A 10,108-nucleotide genomic window follows, 5' to 3' on the forward strand; every position below is an offset into this window, starting at 1 on the left:
CCAAATCCTTTCAGCCCTATACCGGGTTCCGTCTTCCTGAATATTAAGATGCTTCTCCGATCCTTTGGGTATTTCATTCTTTAAATTTCCCTCTTTTAAAACTCCTTGTTGCGCCTCCTTTATTTGAGTAGTAAGGTTATTATGAATCATTATATTCATAGATTTTACTCGAATGGGTTCTCTGTCCTTCCTTCTCAAGGCATCGGCTACCACATTTGCCTTCCCCGGGTGGTAACGAATCTCAAAGTCGTAATCATTCAATAATTCAATCCACCTACGCTGCCTCATATTCAGTTGTTTCTGATTAAATATGTGTTGAAGACTTTTGTGGTCGGTATATATAATACTTTTGACCCCATATAAGTAGTGCCTCCAAGTCTTTAATGCAAAAACAACCGCGCCTAATTCCAAATCATGCGTCGTATAATTTTGTTCGTGAATCTTCAATTGTCTAGAAGCATAAGCAATCACCTTCGTTCGTTGCATTAATACACAACCGAGACCTTGCTTTGATGCGTCACAATAAATCACAAAATCATCATTCCCTTCAGGCAATGACAATATAGGTGCCGTAGTTAGCTTTTTCTTCAATAACTGAAACGCTTTCTCTTGTTCATCATTCCATTCAAATTTCTTCCCTTTATGCGTTAATGCAGTCAAGGGTTTTGCTATTCTGGAAAAGTCTTGGATGAACCTTCTGTAGTAACCAGCTAGTCCTAAAAACTGGCGTATGTGTTTCGGAGTTTTCGGGGTTTCTCACTTTTTAACAGTTTCTATCTTTGCCGGATCAACCTTAATACCTTATTTGTTCACTATGTGACCGAGGAATTGAACTTCTTCCAACCAAAATGCACACTTTGAAAACTTAGCGTACAATTCTTCCTTCCTCAATACTTCTAACACCTTTCTCAAATGTTCACCGTGTTCTTGGTCATTCTTTGAGTAAATAAGTATGTCATCAATGAAAACAATGACAAACTTGTCAAGGTATGGTCCACACACTCGGTTCATAAGGTCCATGAACACAGCTGGTGCATTAGTTAAACCAAACGGCATGACCATAAACTCATAATGACCGTAATGTGTTCTGAAAGCAGTCTTTGGAATATCATCTTCTTTCACCCGCATTTGATGATACCCGGAACGTAAGTCAATCTTTGAATAAACAGACGAGCCTTGTAGTTGATCAAATAAGTCGTCGATTCTTGGTAGTGGGTAGTGGTTCTTGATGGTAAGTTTGTTCAACTCTCGGTAGTCGATACACAACCTGAATGTACCATCTTTCTTCTTGACAAACAAAACAGGAGCTCCCCACGGTGATGTGCTTGGTCGAATGAAACCACGCTCTAAAAGTTCTTGTAATTGGCTTTGCAGTTCTTTCATCTCGCTGGGTGCTAGTCTGTAAGGAGCACGAGCTATTGGTGCAGCTCCTGGTACAAGATCTATTTGAAATTCAACGGATCGATGTGGGGGTAATCCCAGTAATTCTTTCGGAAATACATCGGGAAATTCTTTTGCAATGGGAACATCATTGATGCTCTTTTCTTCAGTTTGTACTTTCTCGACGTGTGCTAGAACAGCATAGCAACCTTTTCTTATTAGTTTTTGTGCCTTCAAATTACTAATAAGATGTAGCTTCGTGTTGCCCTTTTCTCCGTACACCATTAAGGGTTTTCCTTTTTCTCGTATAATGCGAATTGCATTTTTGTAACAAACGATCTCTGCTTTCACTTCTTTCAACCAGTCCATACCGATTATCACATCAAAACTCCCTAACTCTACTGGTATCAAATCAATCTTAAATGTTTCGCTAACCAGTTTAATTTCTCGATTCCGACATATATTATCTGCTGAAATTAATTTACCATTTGCTAATTCGAGTAAAAATTTACTATCCAAAGGCATCAATGGACAACTTAATTTAGCACAAAAATCTCTACTCATATAGCTTCTATCCGCACCCGAATCAAATAAAACGTAAGCAGATTTATTGTCAATAAGAAACGTACCCGTAACAAGCTCCGGGTCTTCCTGTGCCTCTGCCGCATTAATATTGAAAACTCTTCCGCGGCCTTGTCCATTCGTGTTCTCCTGGTTCGGGCAATTTCTAATGATGTGGCCCAGTTTTCCACATTTATAACAAACTACATTGGCATAACTTGCTCCGACACTACTTGCTCCGCCATTACTCGTTCCGACACCATTTGTTCCTTTCGTTCTATTAACCCCTGGTCCGTAGACCTCACACTTCGCTGCGCTATGACCATTTCTTTTACACTTGTTGCAAAATTTGGTGCAGAACCCCGAGTGATACTTTTCACACCTTTGGCATAGCTGCTTCTGATTGTTGTTGTTGCAGTTATTATTGTTGTTGGGATGATTGTTGTAGTTGCTGTTGTTGTTGTTGTTGTTGTTGTTGTTGTTATTGGGCCGTTTGTTGTAGTTGCGATTGATGTTGCGATTGCTGGGATAATTGTTGCGATTATTGTTGTAATTGATGTTGTTGTTGTATTGGTGATTCTTATCACCGTTTTCCTCCCACTTTCTTTTGACTTGCTTCACATTGGTCTCTTCAGTAGTCTGTTCTTTAATTCTTTCTTCAATCTGGTTCACTAGTTTGTGAGCCATTCTACATGCCTGTTGTATGGAGGCGGGCTCGTGTGAACTTATATCTTCTTGGATTCTTTCTGGTAATCCTTTCACAAACGCGTCGATCTTCTCTTCCTCATCTTCGAACGCTCCCGGACACAATAGGCACAATTCTGTGAATCGTCTTTCGTACGTGGTAATATCAAATCCTTGGGTTCGTAACCCTCTAAGTTCTGTCTTGAGCTTATTGACCTCGGTTCTGGGACGGTATTTCTCATTCATCAAGTGCTTGAATGCTGACCACGGTAGTGCGTACGCATCGTCTTGTCCCACTTGCTCTAGATAGGTATTCCACCATGTTAACGCAGAACCTGTGAAGGTATGCGTAGCGTACTTCACTTTGTCCTCTTCAGTACACTTACTTATGGCAAACACCGATTCGACCTTATCAGTCCACCGTTTCAATCCAATCGGTCCTTCGGTTCCATCAAATTCTAAAGGTTTGCAGGCAGTGAATTCTTTGTAGGTGCATCCTACACGATTTCCTGTACTGCTAGATCCAAGGTTATTGTTGGTATGTAGCGCAGCCTGTACTGCGGCTATTTTTGAAGCTAGAAAAGTACGGAATTCCTCTTCATTCATATTCACGGTGTATCGAGTAGTCGGTGCCATTTCCTTCAAAATAGTCAAATGGAACAAGTTAATCATACAGAATATTAAGAGTAGTTAATAGTATTTCGTAGCATAATATGAACTCATTTATAAAAGCTTTTTCTTCATATTAGCGTTTTATAAGTTTAAATTCGGGTAGTACCTACCCGTTAAGTTCATACTTAGTAGCTAATATACAATTCAACTACTACAATTCTATATGAAAAACTGATTATAATAATATTTCGCGTTCAAACTTTTACACAATATTTTACAAACTTACAATACCGCTTATTTTACATATAGCATGAAATATAGCACACAATAAATTTGATACAAGATGGTTGTGAAGATAATTCTAGCTAGTACACAAGTCGTTCAGCAAAGGCAATAAAGACACGTAATTCATACGTCCAGAAACAAGTCATGCATTCTGGTTTTACTAGGATTACTTCCCATCCTTGGTCTTGTGGAACATAACCGTTATGGCCGTTGATAAGACAGCGTGTTGTAACGTCGTCAAAGGGACGAGGGTTACGTAATGTCCAACAGTCCCGTAACAATCTAAAAACCTCATTTCTTACCCCAATTACCGACTCCGTCACTTGTGGGAACGTTTTGTTTAATAGTTGTAGCTCGATGTTCTTGTTCTCACTTTGGTGAGAAGCGAACATTACTAATCCGTAAGCATAACATGCTTCTTTATGTTGCATGTTAGCCGCTTTTTCTAAATCACGAAGTCCAATATTCGGATATATTGAGTCAAAATAATTTCTTAACCCATTGCGTAAAATAGCATTTGGGTTCCCCGCAATATATGCGTCAAAGTAAACACATCGTAACCTATGGATTTCCCAATGTGATATCCCCCATCTTTCAAAACGAAAGCCTTTTATAAACCAAGGCATTCTTGGAACGTTCTTCGAATGTCTTACAAATTGATCTCGCCTTAAATAGTTGTGCCGAAGATTTCTGACCGACTCTAGACAAGATTTCATCAATCATGTCTCCGGGTAGGTCTCTTAAAATATTGGGTTGTCTATCCATTTTGTGTTTTTATACTGTAAAATAGACAAGAGTTAGATTCATAAAAAAAAATACTTATTAATACAAGCAATTTTTACATATATCATAAAGCATAAGCACACTATATTACATATATTACACCACACGAATACAACTATCTTATTCCGACTCGCTTGTTTCTTCTTCTTCGGTTTTGGTTCGTTTTGCCAAGTTTCTAGGGATATATGATGTTCCCCTAATACGAGCCGTAATTTTCCACATTGGTTTAGAAAAACCTGGTGGTTTAGAGGTTCCCGGGTCATTGTTACAACTTAAGGACTTCGGGGGTTGACGATACATATAAAGTTCATCGGGGTTGGAATTAGATTTCTCTATTTTTATGCCCTTTCCCTTATTATTTTCTTTTGCCTTTTTAAATTCAGTTGGGGTAATTTCTATAACATCATCGGAATTCTCGTCAGAATCCGATTCATCGGAGAATTGGTAATCCTCCCAATATTTTGCTTCCTTGGCGGAAACACCATTGACCATAATTAACCTTGGTCGGTTGGTTGAGGATTTTCTTTTACTTAACCGTTTTATTATTTCCCCCACCGGTTCTATTTCTTCATCTGGTTCCGATTCTTCTTCCGGTTTCGATTCTTCTTCCGGTTCCGACTCTTCTTCCGGTTCCTCTTCGGGAACTTGTGAATCAGTCCACGAATCATTCCAATTTACATTTGACTCTTCATTATTATTAGGTGAGTCAATGGGACTTGTTCTAGAGGTAGACATCTATCACATAATATCAAACGCGTTAAGAGATTAATATATCATATAATATTCACATGTTAAAAATATATAGTTTCCAACAAAATTTGTTAAGCAATCATTTTTCAAGTAAACACGGTCGAAGTCCAGACTCACTAATGCATCCTAACAAACTCAATAAGACACACTAATGCAAAATTCCGGTTCTCTAAGACCAACGCTCGGATACCAACTGAAATGTCCCGTTCTTATTGATTAAAAACGTTCCATATTAATTGATTTCGTTGCGAGGTTTTGACCTCTATATGAGACGTTTTTCAAAGACTGCATTCATTTTAAAACAAACCATAACCTTTATTTCATCAATAAAGGTTTAAAAAGCTTTACGTAGATTATCAAATAATGATAATCTAAAATATCCTGTTTACACACGACCATTACATAATGGTTTACAATACAAATATGTTACAACAAAATAAGTTTCTTGAATGCAGTTTTTACACAATATCATACAAGCATGGACTCCAAATCTCGTCCTTATTTAAGTATGCGACAGCGGAAGCTCTTAATAATCACCTGAGAATAAACATGCTTAAAACGTCAACAAAAATGTTGGTGAGTTATAGGTTTAACCTATATATATCAAATCATAATAATAGACCACAAGATTTCATATTTCAATACACATCCCATACATAGAGATAAAAATCATTCATATGGTGAACACCTGGTAACCGACATTAACAAGATGCATATATAAGAATATCCCCATCATTCCGAGACACCCTTCGGATATGATATAAATTTCGAAGTACTAAAGCATCCGGTACTTTGGATGGGGTTTGTTAGGCCCAATAGATCTATCTTTAGGATTCGCGTCAATTAGGGTGTCTGTTCCCTAATTCTTAGATTACCAGACTTAATAAAAAGGGGCATATTCGATTTCGATAATTTAACCATAGAATGTAGTTTCACGTACTTGTGTCTATTTTGTAAATCATTTATAAAACCTACATGTATTCTCATCCCAAAAATATTAGATTTTAAAAGTGGGACTATAACTCACTTTCACAGATTTTTACTTCGTCGGGAAGTAAGACTTGGCCACTGGTTGATTCACGAACCTATAACAATATATACATATATATCAAAGTATGTTCAAAATATATTTACAACACTTTTAATATATTTTGATGTTTTAAGTTTATTAAGTCAGCTGTCCTCGTTAGTAACCTACAACTAGTTGTCCACAGTTAGATGTACATAAATAAATCGATAAATATTATCTTGAATCAATCCACGACCCAGTGTATACGTATCTCAGTATTGATCACAACTCAAACTATATATATTTTGGAATCAACCTCAACCCTGTATAGCTAACTCCAACATTCACATATAGAGTGTCTATGGTTGTTCCGAAATATATATAGATGTGCCGACATGATAGGTCGAAACATTGTATGCGTGTCTATGGTATCTCAAGATTACATAATATACAATACAAGTTGATTAAGTTATAGTTGGAATAGATTTGTTACCAATTTTCACGTAGCTAAAATGAGAAAAATTATCCAATCTTGTTTTACCCATAACTTCTTCATTTTAAATCCGTTTTGAGTGAATCAAATTGCTATGGTTTCATATTGAACTCTATTTTATGAATCTAAACAGAAAAAGTATAGGTTTATAGTCGGAAAAATAAGTTACAAGTCGTTTTTGTAAAGGTAGTCATTTCAGTCGAAAGAACGACGTCTAGATGACCATTTTAGAAAACATACTTCCACTTTGAGTTTAACCATAATTTTTGGATATAGTTTCATGTTCATAATAAAAATCATTTTCTCAGAATAACAACTTTTAAATCAAAGTTTATCATAGTTTTTAATTAACTAACCCAAAACAGCCCGCGGTGTTACTACGACGGCGTAAATCCGGTTTTACGGTGTTTTTCGTGTCTCCAGGTTTTAAATCATTAAGTTAGCATATCATATAGATATAGAACATGTGTTTAGTTGATTTTAAAAGTCAAGTTAGAAGGATTAACTTTTGTTTGCGAACAAGTTTAGAATTAACTAAACTATGTTCTAGTGATTACAAGTTTAAACCTTCGAATAAGATAGCTTTATATGTATGAATCGAATGATATTATGAACATCATTACTACCTTAACTTCCTTGGATAAACCTACTGGAAAAGAGAAAAATGGATCTAGCTTCAACGGATCCTTGGATGGCTCGAAGTTCTTGAAGCAGAATCATGACACGAAAACAAGTTCAAGTAAGATCATCACTTGAAATAAGATTGTTATAGTTATAGAAATTGAACCAAAGTTTGAATATGATTATTACCTTGTATTAGAATGATAACCTACTGTAAGAAACAAAGATTTCTTGAGGTTGGATGATCACCTTACAAGATTGGAAGTGAGCTAGCAAACTTGAAAGTATTCTTGATTTTATGTAACTAGAACTTGTAGAATATATGAAGAACACTTAGAACTTGAAGATAGAACTTGAGAGAGATCAATTAGATGAAGAAAATTGAAGAATGAAAGTGTTTGTAGGTGTTTTTGGTCGTTGGTGTATGGATTAGATATAAAGGATATGTAATTTTGTTTTCATGTAAATAAGTCATGAATGATTACTCATATTTTTGTAATTTTATGAGATATTTCATGCTAGTTGCCAAATGATGGTTCCCACATGTGTTAGGTGACTCACATGGGCTGCTAAGAGCTGATCATTGGAGTGTATATACCAATAGTACATACATCTAAAAGCTGTGTATTGTACGAGTACGAATACGGGTGCATACGAGTAGAATTGTTGATGAAACTGAACGAGGATGTAATTGTAAGCATTTTTGTTAAGTAGAAGTATTTTGATAAGTGTATTGAAGTCTTTAAAAAGTGTATAAATACATATTAAAACACTACATGTATATACATTTTAACTGAGTCGTTAAGTCATCGTTAGTCGTTACATGTAAGTGTTGTTTTGAAACCTTTAGGTTAACGATCTTGTTAAATGTTGTTAACCCAATGTTTATAATATCAAATGAGATTTTAAATTATTATATTATCATGATATTATCATGTATGAATATCTCTTAATATGATATATATACATTAAATGTCTTTACAACGATAATCGTTACATATATGTCTCGTTTAAAAATCATTAAGTTAGTAGTCTTGTTTTTACATATGTAGTTCATTGTTAATATACTTTATGATATGTTTTCTTATCATAGTATCATGTTAACTATATATATATCCATATATATGTCATCATATAGTTTTTACAAGTTTTAACGTTCGTGAATCACCGATCAACTTGGGTGGTCAATTGTCTATTTGAAACATATTTCAATTAATCAAGTCTTAACAAGTTTGATTGCTTAACATGTTGGAAACATTTAATCATGTAAATATCAATCTCAATTAATATATATAAACATGGAAAAGTTCGGGTCACTACAGTACCTACCCGTTAAATAAATTTCGTCCCGAAATTTTAAGCTGTTGAAGGTGTTGACGAATCTTCTGAAAATAGATGCGGGTATTTCTTCTTCATCTGATCTTCACGCTCCCAGGTGAACTCGGGTCCTCTACGAGCATTCCATCGAACCTTAACAATTGTTATCTTGTTTTGCTTAAGTCTTTTAACCTCACGATCCATTATTTCGACGGGTTCTTCGATGAATTGGAGTTTTTCGTTGATTTGGATTTCATCTAACGGAATAGTGAGATCTTCTTTAGCAAAACATTTCTTCAAATTCGAGACGTGGAAAGTGTTATGTACGGCCGCGAGTTGTTGAGGTAACTCAAGTCGGTAAGCTACTGGTCCGACACGATCAATAATCTTGAATGGTCCAATATACCTTGGATTTAATTTCCCTCGTTTACCAAATCGAACAACGCCTTTCCAAGGTGCAACTTTAAGCATGACCATCTCTCCAATTTCAAATTCTATATCTTTTCTTTTAATGTCAGCGTAGCTCTTTTGTCGACTTTGGGCGGTTTTCAATCGTTGTTGAATTTGGATGATCTTCTCGGTAGTTTCTTGTATAATCTCCGGACCCGTAATCTGTCTATCCCCCACTTCACTCCAACAAATCGGAGACCTGCACTTTCTACCATAAAGTGCTTCAAACGGCGCCATCTCAATGCTTGAATGGTAGCTGTTGTTGTAGGAAAATTCTGCTAACGGTAGATGTCGATCCCAACTGTTTCCGAAATCAATAACACATGCTCGTAGCATGTCTTCAAGCGTTTGTATCGTCCTTTCGCTCTGCCCATCAGTTTGTGGATGTTAGGCAGTACTCATGTCTAGACGAGTTCCTAATGCTTGCTGTAATGTCTGCCAGAATCTTGAAATAAATCTGCCATCCCTATCAGAGATAATAGAGATTGGTATTCCATGTCTGGAGACGACTTCCTTCAAATACAGTCGTGCTAACTTCTCCATCTTGTCATCTTCTCTTATTGGCAGGAAGTGTGCTGATTTGGTGAGACGATCAACTATTACCCAAATAGTATCAAAACCACCTGCAGTCCTTGGCAATTTAGTGATGAAATCCATGGTAATGTTTTCCCATTTCCATTCTGGGATTTCGGGTTGTTGAAGTAGACCTGATGGTTTCTGATGCTCAGCTTTGACCTTAGAACACATCAAACATTCTCCTACGTATTTAGCAACATCGGCTTTCATACCCGACCACCAAAAATGTTTCTTGAGATCCTTGTACATCTTCCCCGTTCCAGGATGTATTGAGTATCTGGTTTTATGAGCTTCTCTAAGTACCATTTCTCTCATATCTCCAAATTTTGGTACCCAAATCCTTTCAGCCCTATACCGGGTTCCGTCTTCCCGAATATTAAGATGCTTCTCCGATCCTTTGGGTATTTCATTCTTTAAATTTCCCTCTTTTAAAACTCCTTGTTATGCCTCCTTTATTTGAGTAGTAAGGTTATTATGAATCATTATATTCATAGATTTTACTCGAATGGGTTCTCTGTCCTTCCTGCTCAAGGCATCGGCTACCACATTTGCCTTCCCCGGGTGGTAACGAATCTCAAAGTCGTAAT

Source organism: Rutidosis leptorrhynchoides, chromosome 5 (assembly GCF_046630445.1).
Source record: "Rutidosis leptorrhynchoides isolate AG116_Rl617_1_P2 chromosome 5, CSIRO_AGI_Rlap_v1, whole genome shotgun sequence".
Classification (NCBI taxonomy): domain Eukaryota; kingdom Viridiplantae; phylum Streptophyta; class Magnoliopsida; order Asterales; family Asteraceae; genus Rutidosis; species Rutidosis leptorrhynchoides.